The following is a 21,521-nucleotide window of genomic DNA, read 5'->3' as shown; positions in this document are numbered from 1 at the left end:
ATGTTAAGCAATTATCTTCCCATGAACCCTTTGGAAATTCCAGTCTTAGCTGATTAAATTTAGGAGCCCCCTTTTGAAAAAGTGGTCCAGAGGCCTTAATCCATATTCAGTGGAATACTGCAACAAGGAGTACAAAAGAGTATATGGTTACATGGGATTCCTTAATATAGACATTGACATCATAGATCACATCTTGGGACCTCTTTTTAAGTCTCTAAAGTCACAAGTTTATAATATAGATTGAAAGTCAGAAAGTTTTAGGGGCAGAATAACTTTTCAAATGGCTGTTCAACAAAACAGCACTTATTTCACTAACAAACTCCACCTGTCAACAAGGAGGATCAAAGTTGACCTCTTTCAAGCTAAATGTGTGAACCTTTCTCACATGACCGTAACCCAAGACTGTAGCAGCCTCATCAAAATTTAGTTGGCTTAGGCTACTAGGGGCAGATAGAATGCCACACAAAGCAGACATGAGTTACATATCTTCAAAACTTTGCTCCATATCCTGCAAAAATGCCCAAAATGCACAATGTAAATAATATAACTTACTTCTAGGCAAAGATATTTTATGTAAAAAAACCCAGCTATATTAACTTGCTAAAAGTAGGATTTGTAATAGAAACACAGTCAGAGACTTAACTAAAGAAGTTATAGTAAAAAACTCAGTAAATAATAACAATTTATTCTCTCAATTCTTCTTTATTGATTTTTCAAATTTCAAGCTTCCTGCAGGGAGAGGAGGTGGGAAGAAGAAGGAGAAAAGCTTTAAATTCAGAGCTTAGTGACAAATAATAGATAATAATATAATCTATTGCAAGTGCTGCTTCTATCTGCATTTTGGACCTTTGGGCTTTACTATATGGAGCACATTCTTCAAAATACAATGGAGAACACCAGATTTTCATTAGAAAGAAGAACGATTGAGTGAGCTTTCTCAAGGCATTCTTTATTAGGCAAAACAAGTGGAATGAGCAAGTATGTTTCCTGCAGTCTCTCTGCCTTGGGTTGTAATTTCGTCACATTTTTCAAGCCTGGCAGAGTCAAGCTTTGTCAGTACTCGGATGGGAGACCTCCAAGGAAAGCCCATTGTGCTACAGGAACTAGCATTGATGTTTCAGCAGGTGGCTCTTTTCTTTCTTGGTAATGATCTAGTGGCTTAGATGTATGTGGCATCTTTAAGATAAAGTGGAAGGTGAGACAGTGAGCTGTGATTATTGATCATTTATACTTTGCCATGAACATAAGTGAAATTTTACAACAGAAAAAGCAAACTATACGAAGAACAAAATCCCTGAATGGAAAGTGTGGGTTTTTTTAAAAAAAATTGGGCTCTGCTGAAAGGTGAATTTCTTTATAGAACTATATTTTAGCACTATATTTTAGTCACTCTTTACATTCAGAAACAGCTGAACTGTATTTCCTCAAATTATGGAAACAATAACAATTTTAGGTAGAGATTGCCTCATAAGTAAGTCTTTCAGAAAGTTATGAGAAACCGGGGAAAAAGTTTAGAAAAATAAACTGTTATGCAATTATAACTCTTGTGGTCACTGCCATTCTTGCTGCAATGCAGAACCTTATTGAACCTGGGAAGTAACTGAAGTAGGAGGAATATAATTTAATCATTGAAAAAAATCACAAGCTAAATATCTCTAAAACCAATATTTTTACCAAACTGACATAGAACCAGTTATTACAAAACAGGTCAAAGTATCTTTGTTTCATAGGGCTATCCATGAAGAATCTAGTATTTTATACTTAACATAACAAGAGTGAGATTTAAAAAGCAAACAAACAAAGTTTGTGACAACTTAAATCTGCCCCCACTGAAATACACTGGAGTTTTACCATGGAGGCCTATTGGTGCAGAATTCAGTTATCAAAATGAGATTTTTCCAAAGCTCTCATTAACATTCTCAATTAAAAACAATCAGCCTTGACAACTAAACAAGATAATTATATGAACAAAATGCCCTTGCTTTTGCACTAGATTTCTCTGCAGCTGAAATTTGAGGGGAAAATTTTTCCAACTCCACTTTAATTAATATTTAGATAATGGAGAACCCAGAAGCTTCAAGCTGTACCAGAACTAATCCTGTAGCACTGTCAAACCAGGTCCCAGTGGTGTGGTTGAGTTTTGTAGTATATACACACACTAGATAAATAAAAACCAAACAATCTTCCCCTCATAAAATATGCTTACTGGAAGGATACACCTTGACTCTACTATTTCTTATCATTCATAACACTAACATGCCAGAACCCAAACAGAGAGAGTGACAAATCAGGCTCCTCCTCAAACTGTAAAACACAACTCATCCTGCCTTACTAGTCTGTCTGAAGACTGACTAAACAGGACCCAGATTGTGTGATTCCTTATAGAGCCCCCTTTCAACCAGACTGTAAGGCAGGTGATTCCCACTTTGCATAGACATACTCACATAGCTTTCATAACTAATGCTCTAAAAACAGCAATGCAGTCACAGTAGCACAGGCAGAAGCAAATGGCAGCACAGGCTAGCTGACCTGAGTACAAACCCACCTGCATCCCATGGATATGCACTTGAGGACAGTAGCCTGTATGGCTGTTCACCTTGCCCATATAACACTCTTTTTAGCATGCTAGCTCAATGAAGGCTAGCACAACAAGTATTTCCATGTGAGCTGGGAATCATCTGTACAGCACCAAGGGACAACGCAACCTCAGAGCTACAGACTGCAATTTTAACAGTTTTCAAAGCACCACAAGTAGCACCTACTATTTTACGACTCCATTGTTCTGTAAAGATCTTCTGTCCGTACGATGCCTCATTCACTTTTTAAAACTCTAGTATTTATAGTTTTTATAGAACAAAGGATAAAGAACACTTAAGGTACATCTAGACAACGTGGCTACGTCTACACTGGCCCCTTTTCCGGAAGGGGCATGTAAATTTCATGAGTCGTAGTAGGGAAATCCACGGGGGATTTAAATATCCCCCGCGGCATTTAAATAAAAATGTCCGCCGCTTTTTTCCGGCTTTTAAAAAAGCCGGAAAAGAGCGTCTACACTGGCCCCGATCCTCCGGAAAAAGCGCCCTTTTCCGGAGGCTCTTATTCCTACTTCAAAAATGTCCGCCGCTTTTTTCCGGCTTTTTTAAAAGCTGGAAAAAAGCGGCGGACATTTTTATTTAAATGCCGCGGGGGATACTTAAATCCCCCGCGCATTTCCCTACTACGACTCATGAAATTTACATGCCCCTTCCGGAAAAGGGGCCAGTGTAGACGTAGCCCGTGGCTATTTTGGGATACAGGAGGTATCCTGAAATAGCTACCCTGCGTCTTTTAAACAGACCTGTTATTTCAAAATATTTTTTCAAATAACGGGCATGCTATTTCACCATCTCTGCAACCCTTGTTCCACCAGGGTTAAGGGATGTGTCGAAATAGCATGTTATTTCAAAATCTGGTGCTGTATAGATATGACAAATTTTGAAATAAGCTATTTCAAAAAGCAATCAAAATAAGATATGCAATATGGATAGCACTAATTACGTATCTCATTTTGAATTTAGGGTGCTGTGTAAACACACCCTTGTTGGCAAGTATGATGACTGAAATACTATCTTCCACTTTTGCAGTGGAAACCTGCCTTCCTTCCAAAAAAGTCCACAATATAAATTTTACATTAGTTAATTTTGAGAAGTGTACTTTTTAATCATCCTGATATAATGAGTTATAAATGTGATAATCATGTAGCATAGAATGTGATGTAAGCTATATAAGGGTGTGTCTACACTGCACTGTAGCTCAAAATAAGATATGTGATTTGAGCTACGCAAATTGCCTGCATTATTTCGATCTTATTTTGAAATAGCTTATTTTATAATATGGTACAGTCTAGACAGTGCCAAATTCTGGAATACCTACTATTCTGAAATGTCCCTTACTCCTTGTGGAATGAAGTTTACAGGGACGTCGGAATAGTGAACCCAAAATAATGGGCTTGCTGTTAAGACATGGGATAGTTATTTCAGGATACTTCAGTGCCCCAAAATAGTGTTGCAGTGTAGACATAGCCTAAGAATCAAGCTATAAATAGCTAATATCTCATGCATGGAGGAGAAATAAAAAAGAACGACTATTCTCATTTTCAAAAGATAATCATTCAGGCTTTGCTCAAACATATAATACTACAGATGAAGATTTAATAGATATCTTCTATTCCATTCACAGAATAGTAGAAGGGTACAGAAATGATGATAGCAAAGAGAAGTAGTTGAAATTTTCTGGTTTAAACTTTACTCTTCAAAACCAGCATTTCTATGAAAAATTTTAGCATGATTTAATAAAAAAGTAAAAACTTGAAACCTGGGAAAAAGTTGAAAATCAAATTATTTTTATATTCATGTATGTTTACAAATTCACTTGAAATTCTAGAAGAAAATAATTTAACACATTTTGGATTATTGTGCATCTTTCAAGATTTATCAGGAAAAATCCTTACCATTTTCTGACTATCTGTAACTTGAGAAAGCCGTCTAAGTACCACTACATAGGTCAGTGAACCACTCTAGGGCTATGTCTACACTGGCGCGATCTTGCACCAGAGCTATGCAAATGAGGCTAAGCGTGAAATATCGCTGAGCCTCATTTGCATATCTAATGAGCCACCATTTTGCGTAAGAGGCTCTTGCGCAAGAAGGAGCTGTCTACACTGCCCCTTCTTGCGCAAGAAAAACCTTCTTGTGCAATGCCATTATGCCTAAAAATAATCTTCCGCAAAAATGGCGGCCATTAGATATGCAAATGAGGCTCGGTGATATTCCACGCTTAGCCTCATTTGCATAGCTCTGGCGCAAGATGCGCCAGTGTAGACATAGCATAGGTGTGTGGGTTACACTTGCACAAAATCCTGACCTCTGAAGAAGAGGCTTTTTAGTAGCCAATTAGGGTGTGTTTGGCTTAGGCAGCCCTGCGTATAAGGAGCTGCCCAGCAGAGAGAGACAGTTAGGCCCTGACTAGGGAAGGTGCATGACCTGGTTCCTGAAGAAGCACCTTTGGGAAAGCAGCATAGGGCAGACTTTGGAGGGGTGGGGGGTAGAAAAGGAAGGCTCCTGATACCTGCTAGTCTGCTGGCCTTGCCACTAGGGCCAGGAGGGTGTAAAGAGTAACAGGGGAAGGAAACAGAAGACCCAGGGAATAGAAGGCAATGAAGAGGAGTAGAGGCAGGTAGAAAAGGCTGCTGCCAGAGGGTCCCTTAGTGTGTGGGCCTGGGTCTTCCTCCTTCCCTTGCCACCAAGGCATGGATCATACAGATAGTGGCTTGCTCCTGTGACAGAGGGGCTGAGCTTGGAGGCCACAGTGGCAGTACAAACTAAGGAATATCGATACACCCTCCCCCCAGAAGGGGGATGGGAGATCATTGGGGTAGGCACTGCTGGAGGGCAGTATTCTGAAGAGGACACTGTGGTCAGGGAGCGATGTGATTCCAGACTGGGTGTGTGGAGCACAGATGGGGGATACGCTGCCAGAATTAAATGCCCTGCTAAGAAAGGACTAATTTCCCAGAGCTCCCAGCAGGAGATGCCACAGCAGTGAGTCCCACCCCCTAACAACCAGAAAGGACCAAAGTCTAAATTACTGGGGGCAAATTCCCTTGTTTTGGAACAATGTACTTATTTAAGGAGAAAGTTTTGCAGTCATAATAAATTCACTTTTTGTGCAAAGCTAGTGTGGCTTCCCAAGTTGCAGAAGGTTCTTGACTTGACCTCAAACTTCACAACACACCTTTGTTACGGTGTTATCAACCTAAAACATGCTTTGTAACATTTCCTAGGTTAAGAAATTAGATTTATAAAAACATATGCAAAATTTTCAAAAATCAATTATACAGCAAATACTGTTTTTGCAATATTAATAAAGCCCTAAGAGACAGCTCTGTTAAATTTACTCCAAATATAGTAAATTTATCCTCATGTATTATACATTGTTTAAATTTGTGTAACATAAATAATACATTGCAGCTAGTAATTTATTTATGAGAAATAAACATAATTTCTTTGCCTTTTGTAGTTCTAAGCCACATTGTTATTCATATATTTCAGGTATACCAATTAGCTATGCATGCTAAGAGTATGAAGCAATGTGTGCAAATTATAAAATGATTTAAGGTAACAAATCTTAACTTTTGACATCTATCAAGAAGTATTATGAACCACAGCAATGTTTTATTTAATAGAAGAGAAACAGGTTTTTTTATGCTATTGCTTATTCATATCCAGGACTTTTGCCCTGTTTATCTAGAAAAGAAAAGAAAAGAAAAGAAAAGAAAAGAAAAGAAAAGAAAAGAAAAGAAAAGAAAAGAAAAGAAAAGAAAAGAAAAGAAAAGAAAAGAAAAGAAAAGAAAAGAAAAGAAAAGAAAAGAAAAATGAATGGTAGCAAGGAAGCAAAAGTAATTAAAATACTGTTAAAATATTTTGCAGCAGGATGTTGATGGGGCAACAGGTGGAGATTTTAAGTTATGGATTAATTTCACAAAGTTCCAGGTCTGATTTGGATAAGTGAATGAAAGACCACCAGTTTATCCAAAGCTTATTCAAACTTATCTATAACTCTTTGGTTTGTAATTGGGGCTGTAAATCTTACAAAGACAGGATTTCTCATGAGATTTCAGTGTGTCTTTGTTTCATCTGAAACAAATACCCATGGTATTTCACTATTACTGGTCCTTAATACTTGACAATCAGGAAGTTTGAGAAGGATGCAGAATAAATGCGCAACATTTATCCTCAAAAGAAGCTCTGACCATATTTTTTTTTGAACCAGCTTGTACATTCCTTCTAAAGTAATGTAGACACCATAAGGATAGAGGTTAAATATCCAAACCCTATATAGATTTGAATCAGATCTAATCTATCAATCTGATTGATAGAGTAGACAGACTGAATGACAGTTATTTTTTGCTAGTACTCCACATGAAGTAAAGAAGATGATGCTATCTTCTCACTATGTAGTGTGCACAGAGGTTCAAATCTGCACAGATGAGTAGCAGCATGAAGCTTTCAGATAATGTGTATTATTACCACTTAAAATTAAATGGTCAGAAAATGAAAATATCTTTCTGAAAAAAAAATATATCTCAAACTTGGACAAAAATTCCTTAGAAACAGATTTCAAATAGAAAAAGTCCATTCAGGAAACCTGGAAAGTTACTTTTCAGCTATTTGTAAACTATTATCAAACAGAAGGAAAAGATTAACTTTCTGGCACTCAGGTTCCCCACTACTCCTTCAGATCTGGGACTAGAAAGACAGAGAGCTTCTTTGGACCTAGAACTGGGAGTACGAGGCAGGGAAAACATGGAGACTGCGAGACAACAAGGCAGAGGCAGTGAGCTCGGTTTTTGCAATCCTTTTGTGTAGTTTTGGTCAATTTCACTTTCTGCCAGCATAGGAAGATACTGACAAGAGTAAACAGCCAGGGATCCATCATTTCAATTTGCCTGGCAGAGAAGGTGCGAGGGAGAAGAGACAATTTTTTTTTTCAAAATGTTGATTTTGGGAAGAGGGGACTCTTAGACAGAAAGTCATTCCAATAGAAAATTCCCAACTCTACTTAAGACTCCACTCTAGCAGTTTGATGCTCACACAATATAGCCTTTTGTAGATTTGGTGAGGATGGGTACCTTGAAGCAAATACTATATATTTTTGATTCTACAGTGACAATTGCACTAGATCTGTAACTTCACCTCTCCCTGAACAGTGCCTCAGTATTGGAACTGACTAGGTAGACAGATAAATATTCTCCAGGGAAACAGTTTACTTTAGAGGAATCAGATATAGTATTTGGAGAGTAACTATAAGTACTCCTATGATAATTCTTGGTATGACCAAAAAACAGGGTCTGTCTAGCCATGGAATAGGAAAAGCACTTATCCTCCATGGATAAAAGTAATGAAGTAACTGAGTGCTTCTGTGGTCCACCTACCCATAAGGTCACACAATACTTAAATACTGATGGTATAATATGAAGCTTAAAAAAGCTTTTAAAAATTATGTATCAAATAGTTGAGTGCTAACTCACCAGCACCATATTTTTTGGTCAGAGGTAACACTGTTAAAGCTAAAATCATTTTAGACCACCAGTTTAACAAATAAAAGGTTAAAATACCCCGCCACACACAGTTGCCTATTGCTTCATTTTACATTAGTCTTCGAAAAATGTGATAGCAACAATCTTCATCATCATCATCAAATGTTTCTCACATGAGTTACAGTAGATGCTGCATTCTTAATTCTCTGCTTTGTAATGCAGCAGCAGGAGATGCATTAGTCCCCATGTTTACTGCTACATATCTCACATTTTAACAAGGTCCTTTAGTCTTTTTATAGCAGCAGGGGTGCAAGGACTCACACTCACTTTTCAGTCAAACACACTAAAGCCATGTGCTCTTGTGCCTTCTATGAACGCAAAATAAATTGCTATTGTCTTGGGATCTTGTGGCAAAACATATTTTGTAAATTGGCAAGACGAAGATGGTGGTGGGGTATTAGAAGTGTGGCATTTCATTTACATTTTTGTGGTTTGTTTAAAAACCTACAAATAAAATTCAAGTTTTAAAAATCAAAACTGAACAGTTTTCAGAAGGAAAAAAACATACTTGTCAGTTGCCAAAACCAACAAAAAATAAAAATCTTGTATTTCAATGAAAACCCATATTTTGAATAAAAATTAAATGAAAATGAAAAATGTTCCTTTCATAAGGAGGTTATTGTCCTTTTTTAAAAAAAATGTGGTGGAACTGTGAAATGCTTTGAAGATGAGGATGGAGCTGGGTCTCTGAATAATGTAACTAAAGGAGCAAAGGAAATTAATTAGGAAGGGAAGTGATGTGGTCAGAGAAATGGTCAGGGAAGATAATCCTAGAAGCTGCATTTAGAGCTGTGAAGAACGGGTGAGGTATGTTTTTAAAAAATAACAGAGCAGTGGAAATTATGAGTCTGAAGATGAGGTTTAGAGGTGCAAACAGAAAGAAAATTCACATCTTGGAAATGCAATAAGTATTATGTGTCTATATTTGGATACAGTTTGGACATGCCAGGCAAAAGAAAGGGAGGAGTCCAAGATGACTCCTGAATTATAAACCTGAATGAGAGGAGATTTTTTTGTAAATTGTGGGTGTAGATGATGCCTGGCCTTGCACAAGTGACAAAGAAGGCTAGATTGTGCAAGGGGACATTTTCAGTATGTAATTTCTGTTCAGGGGCCAGGCACCACATCAGCACATGCCTTCATACTCATGTATTTCTTGTGCTCTCTATCACCTCAAAAAGGTAGAACCCAGACCCGGTTTTAGAGGCCTTTTTTTCCGGAGGATCGGGGCCAGTGTAGACGCTCTTTTCCGGCTTTTTTAAAAACCGGAAAAAAGCGGCGGACATTTTTATTTAAATGCTGCGGGGGATATTTAAATCCCCCGCGGATTTCCCTATTACGGCTTCTGAAATTAACATGCCCCTTCCGGAAAAGGGGCCAGTGTAGACGTAGCCACACAGCACCCAGTGAAACCAGAAAACAGAAAACACTCACCAGTAAGAACAAAAGTCAGCACCTGTGCCTGCAATTCTGGTCTGTACTGCTCAAGGCAGCTCAACTATGGCAGCTTATTTCACTCCTTTAAAACTGAATGGGTCTTCATGTCCTGGGGCTAAAACGCGGAGTACTGGCTTCTTACTTCTCAAGCATCTCTTGACAGCTAATTGCTGGTAGCTCAATCCACTTACTTCTGCAGGCTTGGGGTGGCAGGTCTCTGAATCCCCAGGCCCAGCTGATGTGTTTTCCCTTTCAAGGAAGATGCTTTAATGTAGTGCTGAAGCACATATATACAAACCTCAAAACAGGGTGATTGCTGCTTCTTGCCATTAACTTGGCAGTGCCTGCCTCTCTCTTTTGCTCATCACTCTGTCAGGATAGTTGACTTGCAAAATCTGTGTCTAGATATGATGTATAAACCATTTACAATCCTAAAATGTTTAGACTTAATTATAATGAAATATATTTTAAAACCAACTATTTGAAAATCAGTTCTGCCAGTGCAGGAAATTGCAAGGAAGGAGTAGAAATCTCAATGGACAAGTACTCTTGGGTTGAAAGGATCAGAGGGGAGGCAGAAGGAGATAAGCAGCCCTAGAAATGAATGATTTTAAAGATTGAGACATTCTTTTATTGCAACTCATCTAAAAAAGGAAAGACAGATGTTGTGTGATTCATTTCTGAGGACCTATGGGAAGATTTCATTTATGTTCACTCTAATTTATTTCTGCAAAACAGCCCAAAGTAGAACACATTTCCTCTTATTTAGCTTTGAGCATAACACTAAACATTAGTATAGTTTTTCAGGTCACTAAAGGAAGAAAAATTACAGCTGATATGTGACAACATGCAGCCATGTTCAGTCTTCATGTAGAACTCTTGTAACGAGTGAGAAACATTGGGAACTCAGACATTCAGGAACTGCTGAGTTCCAATTATGTCTGTCTAATTGACTTCTTCTATATCTTTAAGCAAGTCACTTAGGCCAATGTTTTGAAACTTGTGTGCCCAAAATTTGGAACCTGAAGACATTGTTAGAAATCTAAAATACATGCAATGAAAAACCTTGCAGAATCCCAGTTCTACAAATGAAATACCACAGGAGCAGATGAAGAAAGGGAAAGAAACTGACTGTGGGGTCGGAGGACAATCTCAGAATATTTCAGACCCATACCAGGCACAGACTCAGCAAATCATGGTGTTCAAAGACAAAGTCTTACAGGGACTACTACCCCCAGAAATCCTAGCCCTGATAAATACCATGTAAAATAGTTATCGTCTGGCAGATACCAGGCCAGTCTATTATTTTGGTAGAAAAATAATAGCATAAAAATTTGGACTGAAGCTAGTATGTGTTTTATATAAAATACTATTTTAAGTCCCTAGTTAACAGTTCTAACTCTCACCAACCTTTCAATCTCATAATTCTGCCCCTGCATCTTGTGCTCTCTGGATTCCAATAACACATACCAGTACTTCTCTCACCTTGAAGGCTGAGTCAATTTCAGAAAAACAGTACATATAGATACAAAATTAAGGAGCTTGAAAACTCCAAGTTCTTAACTCTGACCTTCTATGATAATCTAAATGCTATTACTGAGTAATTGCATGTAAATTAAAATGCAGTCTGTGTCTTTTATCATCATGTCTCAAAATGAAAAATCCATGGAGGACACAGAAAATGCCAAATTCAAAAGAGAGAATGATGTTTTGTGGACAATTCTCTTAAAGCAGAAAAAGAGACTTCCCTTTCTGGTAAAGTTTGTGGTCATCTTTGAGGGTGAGCAATCTTGTACACTCAAAAGATGTAGATTTTTGTACTGCTTCATATCATATAGTATATCTGCAACTAGTATCTCTATGTAATATTTTTTTCTGAAATTATCTCTTCCTTCAAGGTACTTTCTTTTGGGCATCAAACAGCCCCAAAATTCAGCTATTGTTGAGCTCCCTAATTGTTGTGCTATCTTTCTGTGAAAAGGCTGACTTGTGATTAAGGCCCACCTGTGGGGACTCAGTACCATGCTCTGCCACAAATTTCCTGAATAAACCTTATAATTTAACAGACAACACGGGTTCATCTTTTAATATTCATATTCATATTAATCTTTTAATAGATGATTTTTTGCTGATGAGAGAGACACCTTTTTGAGCTGCACAAAGCACTTCTGTTGGTTTGGGAAGACACAGGTTGGACCTTTCTGGTCCGTACCCCTTGGGACATAACTAGTCCCACATGAGGGATTTTGCTGGACCAGGGGAAATAATATCCGGACCCCTTGTTACTGCCCCTCCCCAATCTCCTGACTGCTTCCCCACCCCTGCCCATCACCAGCCCTACTGGTCCCTCCCCTTTTCTCTGCTAAGCCAGGTAGACCACCTCCAGCTCAGCTCCCAGTGTGCTAGGCTCCCACCCCTCTGGGAAGCCCCTCTGTTGTGTACCAGGCTTTAGCAGAGAGTTTTGCAAACAGTAATCCTTTGTAATCTTGTAAACCTCACATAGCCTTTCAAAAGTGGTAAGGTATTCTTCAGTACAGTCTGATCTATTTCCATTTCCCATCTCTAAAATGGAGGTATGTCTTTCTTCATTCTTGCCAATTCTCATTTTAAGCCTTACAGGGCACTTGACTATGCATTTGCAGTTTCTAATATACTGGAGATATGGTTTCAGTTGGAGTCTATAATCACTATGGTAATCTCATTATTATAAAAATAGTGTATTTTTGACCTGGTGGTACTTGCAGTGAAATCAATGGAATTTTTGTCACTGCTTTCAGTAGGAATAGGACAGGTCTTTTGTGGATGTCATCCAATGGAAAGTCACAGACTACAATGGACAAAGTTATGGCATCATCTTTTTTGCTTGCCTCTGAAATATTTTTAAAAAGTTTTCTTATTACAATTACAAAACTTTTCAGATAAAATTACTAAACAACAAAAGTCTTTTTTTCATGTGAGGAGTCTTTTTTATGAGAAATCTCAGGAGAAAGCTCATAACTGCAGGTGCTGCATTCATCTGAAGGATAGAAAGAGGACAGACAATTGAAGGTGAATTCAGTGAGATTTCTAGCACAAACATCTGAATTAAATATTATAAGTGGCAGAACTGAAATGTTATAAAGGGCTTGTAAAGAAAAAAATCTAATTGTGTGACTTCATTAACTTACAAGTACAAGCACTTGAAAGGTTATGTGCAGGTTTTTTTCGTGGGGTTATTCACTATCACAGGTTCTGCTTTCATGGATTGAAAAGAGATTTTGTTGTACATATTTCATTGTGAGTTTTTTCCTTTTCAAAATATGTTTTGCAGAGATCTATTGTACACTGGTTATTGTTGTGCTGTTGTTAAGTTTCTCTCTTGTGAGAGCTCAAAATTCTGTCATCTTTGTTTCTCCAATGTCAAACATCTATGTGATTTTTATTTCTTGTGATAAAAATTACAAAGAATAGTTATTTGGAAATTAATATACACGCAAAAATCACACAAATCAATCAGTATTTTTTTTTTTTTGCAAACATGCTGTAGACCATATGCCAAGTTATCTGTTGAGTATTTATTTCCTAGCTGGAAGCAGTCAACCCATTAAGAGTTTAAATGTGAGGGGAAATGGAAAGTCTTCCTTCTTCACATTCTTCTTCTCCTTCCCCCTCAGAACAAACCAAGTATTCTATACACATAATTGGTATTTTAATCTAATATTGAAATTAATCAATTAGTCCTAGGGAAACATAGGCATGGAGACACTTCTATACTATTAGTTTATTTAACCCTTTAAATAAGGGAAGACAAGGACCTGAACCGAGGAGTTAGTGGTATAGGTTGGACCATCCCCTGCTTCTATTGTTCTGGGGACCCACTGACTCCACCTGTCCAACCTGCCTATGACAGGCTGTCCAGCTCCTTTCCAGCATACACATATAGACATGGGCACCTACAGCTGAGTCTGTGATCATGAGGGGATTTCTCAGAACAACTACGCATGTACCCTTTTGAGTTTAAATCCAAAATTACATTTTCTTGTATGTGCAGAGATCTGTAAAATGTAAGCTCATGAAAATTACCCCCTCTCTCAATGTAATGGAAGATATTCACAGCTTTTTGATCCCCCAGTTGTGAATTGCATAAACTGGGTTATAGAAAACAAAAAAAAATTATTAACTACACAGAATGCATGTTAAATGACTATAATGGATAACAAATAGAACACATCAGATTATACCCAAAAGATCCTGTCACACTTACATGCTAGGGCTATGCTAGTATCTGGTGTGTCCCAAAATAGCTATCCAGTGTCTTCACAGCAAGCCCATTACTTTGGACTCGCTATTCAGATGTCCCTGTAAACTTTACTCTACAAGGAATAAGGGACGTTTTAGAATAGCACTTTATTTTGAAATTTGGTGCTATGTAGACAGTACCAAATAATAAAATAAGCAATTTCAAAATAGCATCAAAATAAGATATGGAATTTGTGTAGCTTAAATTGCATATCTTATTTCAAGTTATGATGCAGTGTATGATGCAGTGTAGATGCACGGTAGAGCTAGGAATTAAAGTCATGTCTCCTGAGCCTTGTTACACTACTAGAAAATGCTTCCACTCCTTTCTGTCTTCATCTGTCCAGGGTATTTCAGGATGTATAGCTTTGGCTACCTCTGTACACCTTGACCTTGGTAACTTGGATGCAAGGGGGATTCTTATTCCCTGGTCTGGGTATGTAGTCAAAAGTCACAATCTAGCCTCTTGCATTTACAGTTTTCCTTACGTTATTTCTGGAACAGACTGAAATAGCCTCTTGGGCAGGAATTTAACTTTTTTTTAGTTCTCAAAAGCATAAGGGAAATCTGGTTTATCATGATGAAGTGTTGTGTACTTTTTACAGTGAACTTTTACTATTCATATCATATTTTGGACCTCCTTAGGCTTGCCAAGCTCTAATTACCTTCTAGTCACAAAATATGAGGAAATAAATGAGATAGTTTCATTTGGAAGTATAAAGCAGATGCAGAAATACAATTATATACTGAAAATATACAACACATACTTTGTGCGTAGATCTGTTTTGTAAGTGGATTACTATTTGACTAGCTAATCATTTCTGAAAAGATAAGATCACTTTTCGAATAGAATACAAATAGTTTAAGGCATCATGTTTCACACTGTGCTGTAAAGTGTTGCCAACGAAGTACTATTCACCACATTCCTTGCATAATCCCATTACGTCATGCTATGTGATTGACATGACTTAGATTCATTTTGCATTCTCCTTATTTCAAATGCATGGATGTTACAGAGTCATTAAACTCCTTTCAGATTTTCCTTTGTATGCTTCCCACTGTGCCACATGAGCTTCAAACATCATTACTCAAGTAAAGGCTTCCCTAAAAAAATGTTATTATAGGCCATCCTCAGTTATTGAGGTGAAGCTCAGGAGACCCTGAATAACTATTTGGACATTTAGGAAACACAATGTCATTCGTAGCTGTGGTTTTTAGCAGATGATTATTTATGAAAGTACAAGAAGAACAATGTCACTGTGTATTGTGATCCTGCAGCACATTCATTAAACTGGGAGAGCATGAAAGTCTCAATGAGATGTCTGTTATCTAGAATGAAATAGAGCCTAAGAATAACATGATGGAAGAAAATTAGCCAAAGAAAGAAATGTTTTCTCAACATAGTCACCTAGATTTTGCACCATAGGCCGAAGGCAGACCTAAAGCCAGCCTCAGGATTGTCCTACTGAAGGAAGATTTTCTGGTAGTGTAGAGGCAGTGTAGCAGTTACATCTCCACCCAGATGCTGTCATAGGAGACAATAATGAAAGAAAGAAAATGATCAGGACTTTATCTTTTTCTAAATATTAACCACCATATGGAGTTCTTGAATCTGATAACAGCTGTTGTAACAAAGAGGAGAATTGGACTAGAATGTAACTAGCAAACACAAACACAATCTTTTAATCTTAACTGTCCCTACTTCTTCTCAGCCATAGATGAGAATCTGGGCCTACATAAATTAAAAATTCTCTGCTTAAAATAAAAGTGTATTTTTTTTTTAGGAATAAGTTAGTTTTCAGTGACCCCAATTCAAGTATAGTGATCAATTAAACTGCAAGAACATAATTGTGTTTCTATAAAGCAAGTACTATATAATTGCAGGAGACTGATGACATGGAACAAATCTATCGCCTTCAAAATAAACCAATGCATAATGTGATTTGCATTAACCTTTTAAAGTACAAAGTTATTTTTTCTAGCATCTTCAATAAAAAATATACATTGCATACAACATGCTTTCCTTAGCTCAATTATGCAACTGCAAAGCAAACAATAGCATCAGGAGAGAGGAATGCAGAGACATGGGCAGGGAAAGACATATACATTTACAACTGAGATTTAAAATGAATTGAGAAGGCAAGGTAGAGGTAGGTTGTTCAGTTTCTTATATCTGAAGAGGAGAAGATTTTTTCACCTATTGTGGAGAGAGTCAGAGAATAGGCCAAATTTTGATAGGGATGGGGGAAGAGAGAGCCAATAAAAATAAATATTATGGAATATTTAGCTATCAATACAGGTATGTCCACACTAAGCGTTATTTTGAAATATCTTATTTTGAAATAACTCGTCTAGACACAAAATGCATTTTGAAATAGCTTTTTGTTATTTCAAAATAGTGCATCCACATTGATTGGACACTGAATAACACTTAAGGCCAGTTGGAACTGGTTTCGGCAGAGCATCAGGTCAGAAGTTATCTTGTGGCCAGGGCGGCCAGTAGGGCACCCCGGGAAGGGCTGGAGGCCCCCTATTTCGAAATAAGCCTCGACACAGCGCATATTTCAAAATAGCAGTTTCGAAATTGGCACTATTCCTCATGGAATGAGGTTTACCAATTTTGAAATAAGCCCTCTACTATTTCAAATTAATTTCAAAATAGCAGTTGGCTTGTGTAGATGCTAGGAAAGTTATTTTGAAATAACAGCTGTTATTTCAAAATAACTTTGCTGTGTAGACATACTCTAAGTGATTTCACACAGTTTTCTCAAACTTTGCTTCCATAGAAAATATTTCAAAGACTTTATCGAAAAGAAACTGTTTAAAAGCATTGGTGAGCATTAAAAGCAAACAAACAATATGTTTAAAACATATAGTGCATGATATGTTTGTAGTTTTTCTTTTGCATGATAAAGCCTCTATGCTAATCTTTGGAGTTAAAAAAATGTCAAAGTGGATGGACGCTTCAAAAATTACTCCTGAATCAAAAGTCAGAAAACATGCTCTTTCATCCATCCAAACATAGTACATTCTGATATTAGCAAGAACGAATGTACACAGGACATTTTTGAAATTTGTAGCCAAATTCTTCTCTTGCCCATTCCTTTGTGAAGAATTGTGATCCATAATCTGTAACTGACTTGAAATTGTTAGTGAATCTCTAAGTCTGCAGACTGTATGAGAGGCATGAACTGCTTCACCATTTTCTCCTACTTCATGTCTTCATGTGAACTCCAAAACCTAAAAGATGTTAGCCCCCTTCTCTACCTCAACCTCTGGCCCAGTCTGCACCCACGGTCGCATCCAACAGCCCTCTCAGAGCATAAACTCCCTCCCAAATCTTGCACCCTACAACTCTCCCACACTGCAAACTGCTACTCCCCCCCAGCTCCAGCCTGGTGAAAGAAAGTGAGTGAGAAGGAGAGTGAGAAATGGGAGAAGGGGGCATAGAGTGAGTAGGAGGTGGGATCTTGGGGTGTGTCTAGACTACCTAGTTTTGTCGACAAAAGTGGACTTTTGTAGACAAAACTATACCAGCGTCTACACTACCGCTGATTTCTGTCGACATAACGTCGACAGAACTCAGCAGTTTTGTCGATGCTGGTATACCTCATTTTACGAGGCATAACACCTTCTGTCGACAGAACTCTGTCGACAGAAGGTGTTATTGCCTGTAACATTGCGTCCAGACTACGGAGTTCTGTCGACAAAGCAGCTTGCTTTGTCGACAGAACTCAATGTGTCTGGACGCTCTTTGTCGACAGAAGTTTTGTCGACAGTATCTGTCGACAAAACTTCCGTCGACAAAACGCGGTAGTCTAGACGTACCCTTGGAGAAGAAGCGGGACAGGGGTATGGGCACAGAGAAGGGACAGGTTTGGGGCCTTTGGGTTTACACGATTAGACAGTTGGCAAACCTACTGGATGAACATATGGAAGCCCTAGACGTGCCAAAACAGTGCAGCCAGCAGATCACTGGAACCAGTCAGCACAGGCACAGCACTGCCCAAATGTCAGGTTTATACCATCCACACAGGCACCGCTTTTCTGTATGTTGGAGGGTGGTGCCCCATTGACAGTTGTGCTCTAGGGCACTGCTTTGCACTCAGCGAGTCTGTCCTGCTTATACCTATTGTTGTTATACCAATGAGCTAGCAGCAATGGAGTAACATTGTAAACGGGCAAGTAAAGCCATTGCGGAGAAACTAAATGATTTCTTTGCTTCAGTCTTCATGGTTGAGGACGTTGGGGAGATTCTCGAATCTGCACCATCCTTTGTGGGTGATGAATCTGAGGAACTGTCCCGGATTGAAGTGTCATTAGAGGAGGTTTTGGAACAAATAGAAAAACTTAATGTTAACAAATCTCTGGGACCGGATAGCATTCATCCAAGGGTTCTAAAAGAACTCAGATGGGAAATTATCTGTGGTTTGTAACCTATCCTTTAAATCGGCTTCCGTACCTAATGACTGGAAGGTAGCCAACGTGACACCAATATTTAAAAAGGGCTCTAGAGGCGATCCTGGCAATTACAGACCGGTAAGTCTAACTTCAGTACTGGGATATTAGTCGAAACAATAGTAAAGAATAAAATTGTGAAGCATGTAGAAGAACATAATTTGTTGAACAAAAGTCAACATGGTTTCTGTAAAGGGAAATCCTGTCTTAATAATCTATAAGGGTTCTTTGAAGGGGTTAACAAACATGCAGACAAGGGGGATCCAGTAGATATAGTATACTTAGATTTCCAGAAAGCCTTTCACAAGGTCCCTCACCAAAGGCTCTTGGGTAAATTACATGGCCATGGGATAAGAGGGAAGGTCGTTTCTTGCATTGAGAACTGGTTAAAAGACAGGAAACAAAGGGTAGGAATAAATGGTACATTTTCAGATTGGAGAGGGGTAACTAGTAGTGTCCCCCTAGGGTCAGTCCTGGGACCGATCCTTTTCAACTTATTCATAAATGATCTGGAGAAAGGGGTAAGCAGTGAGGTAGTAAAGTTTGCAGATGATACCAAACTGTTTAGGATAGTCAAGACAGAAGGAGACTGTGAGGGACTCCAAGAAGATCTCACTAAACTGAGTGATTGGGCAACAAAATGGCAAATGAAATTTAATGTGGATAAGTGTAAAGTAATGCACATCAGGAGAAATAACCCCAACTGTACAGTATGATGGGGGCTAATTTGGCTACGACAAATCAGGAAAGAGATCTTGGAGTTATCGTGGACAGTTCTCTGAAAATTTCCACACAGTGTGCAGCGGTAGTCAAAAAGGCAAACCATAATTTTTTTTTTTAAAAAACAAGTGCCCACCCCTTCCTTCCAAACAGTCTGCCTGTCATGACTTCTCAGCAGATTCACACTGTGGCTTCTACATTCTACCTAATACTGTAAATGTGCTTGTCCATGGAGAGTGTAGGTCACTGGCCTATAGAGTACCATGCATACTTACAAGTGTATTAATAATAGTAATAATATTGATTAAAATCCCTGTCACTGGTTTAGGTGTCCTTTACTTTATAACAGAGTGAGAAATATAGATGATTATGTTACCCTCACACCCTCTTGATCCTGAAGCTAACTGCTTATACCAATGACTCTAATTTTGCACATAGCATCTGGGCCAGGGACTAAAAAGAAAGTGGCATAGGAGTCCCTGCACCGAGAATCTTCAGGGAGCTGAGCTACTTGGTTCATGGTACCTTTGGACAAAGAAGGGTAAGAACAAAAGCATGTTGCAGTGTCCTACTACTAAATGCACAGGATATATATTCTTACTGAAATAGAAAATAATTGTAGCATGTAAAAATGAATTTCGACATCTAGGTCATGATCTTTCACTGAATATTCACTTTCAAATTTGTTTTGAATCTCCTTAGCTACTGTGCAACTGAAATCTCCATGTTAGACTACAAATAAAAGCTTTCTCATTATGGGTCAGATTCAAATACTGCTAAGCTGTGTCTACATTGGCATCCCTTTCCGGAAAAGGGATGCTAAGGAGACACTTCGGAATTGCAAATCCGCGGGGGATTTAAATATCCCTCGCGGCATTTGCATTTACATGGCTGCCGCTTTTTTCTGGCTCAGGGTTTTTGCTGGAGAAAAGCGCCAGTGTAGACGCGATTTTCCAGAAAATAAGCCCTTATTCCTACTTTCAAGGGATCATCCGGAAAAGGGCTTATTTTCCGGAAAATCGCGTCTACACTGGCGCTTTTCTCCGGCAAAAACCCCGAGCCGGAAAAAAGTGGAAGTCATGTAAATGCAAATGCCGCGGAGGATATTTAAATCCCCCGCGGATTTGCAATTCTGAAGTGTCTCATTAGCATCCCTTTTCCAAAAAGGGATGCCAATGTAGACACAGCCTTACTGAAGATAACTAGACTAATGGGACTGGTAATGGATTGAGGTTCTATTCAATATGAATAAGAAAATCAGAATCTAGCACCACACAAAAGAGTCACTCATGGCCTTTACAAATAGTTATCAACATTTCTCACTGATGCAAACACAACAAATTCACTCCAAGTCACTCCAAACTGAAACTAGTATAATTAATCTGCCTAAGGTGGAACCCATTTCTGCAGCATCTGAACACCTCAAATTCTTAATATATTTAACTTCATAACACCACTGTGAGGTAGGGAAGTGCTATTAACACCATTATGCAGATGTGAAAAATGACACACAACGGGCCAACACCTTTAAAAATCTGAGAAACTAAATGTCTTGCAGGGTTATAAAAAAAAGTCTATGGCAGGGAATTGAAATGGAGTCTTCAGTGTCTCCGGTAAGTACTCTAACCACTGAACTATTCTTCCACTACAGATATCCTTATGCAGAGGAAAAAAATATTGAACTCAAATATTTTGATTCTGTGCAAACAAATTCCCTTTCCTAACACCTCCTGTTCCAAAAGTAAATCACATATGCACTTATTTTAAATAGCAACAGCATCAATTAGATGTTAAAAAAAGAAAACAAAATAAAACTATCCAAAAAGATGAGTATGTACAGTACTTAATTCCTATGAATTATTTTTTTCTAGCCCTGACACTGCCTCAGAAACAGAAATATTTCCCCTTTAATTGATTACAAGGAAGAACCCTTTATATTCAAGGTTGTTTTTTAAGTGGATAAATTGAAAGAAGCAATGATAGGATTTTGGACTAAAGAACAGCATATGCAGCTTAAATTTCTGGATAAATATTAGCCCATTATTTGTTGTTTGTGTGAGAAAAACAAACCAGGCACATGAGGCCTTTGTGAAGCTTCCCTTTGAAAATACCAACTTAATCCATTTTTCCATTTATAACATTATTATACATACTTTTAGCATTTTGATCTCGAATTATTGGGCCAAATCTTTTTCTCTTTTACATTGGGATAATTTGAGAGGTGGAGGAACAAGTCCCAATGAACAATTCATTAGGCAATTTAATCCCTTTTATTCTGTTTGCAGAGAATCCAAAAAAAGAATTATGGTTATCCTTGAATATGGGGTCCAGATTTAAAATAACAGTGTGCTATTCTGACTGATAGAGAAAGACAAATACAGAGGCCACAATTGTTGTGTATGATTCCAACAAAATCTTCTTGTGCAAAAAGCCTGTAGTCTAGATGTAGCCTTTCTGTTCCTTCCTCCATATGGGTACGTCTACACTACAG

At 38.1% G+C, this 21,521-nt stretch overlaps 1 long non-coding RNA gene across 1 annotated transcript in view; it reads right to left on the bottom strand.

The window, feature by feature from the left end:
• Positions 1-948: 948 nt before the first annotated feature.
• LOC112543866 (uncharacterized) overlaps positions 949-21,521 on the bottom strand; it is a 57,371-nt gene continuing 36,798 nt past the window's right edge. The window contains exons 2-3 of the long non-coding RNA XR_003087145.2: positions 15,261-15,377; positions 949-1,176 (exon numbers count right to left, since the gene is read on the bottom strand). This is a non-coding gene — a long non-coding RNA (uncharacterized LOC112543866). The remainder of the gene's footprint in view (positions 1,177-15,260; positions 15,378-21,521) is intronic.

Source organism: Pelodiscus sinensis, chromosome 5 (assembly GCF_049634645.1).
Source record: "Pelodiscus sinensis isolate JC-2024 chromosome 5, ASM4963464v1, whole genome shotgun sequence".
Lineage (NCBI taxonomy): Eukaryota > Metazoa > Chordata > Testudines > Trionychidae > Pelodiscus > Pelodiscus sinensis.
This window is presented reverse-complemented; position numbering and strand designations above follow the sequence as displayed.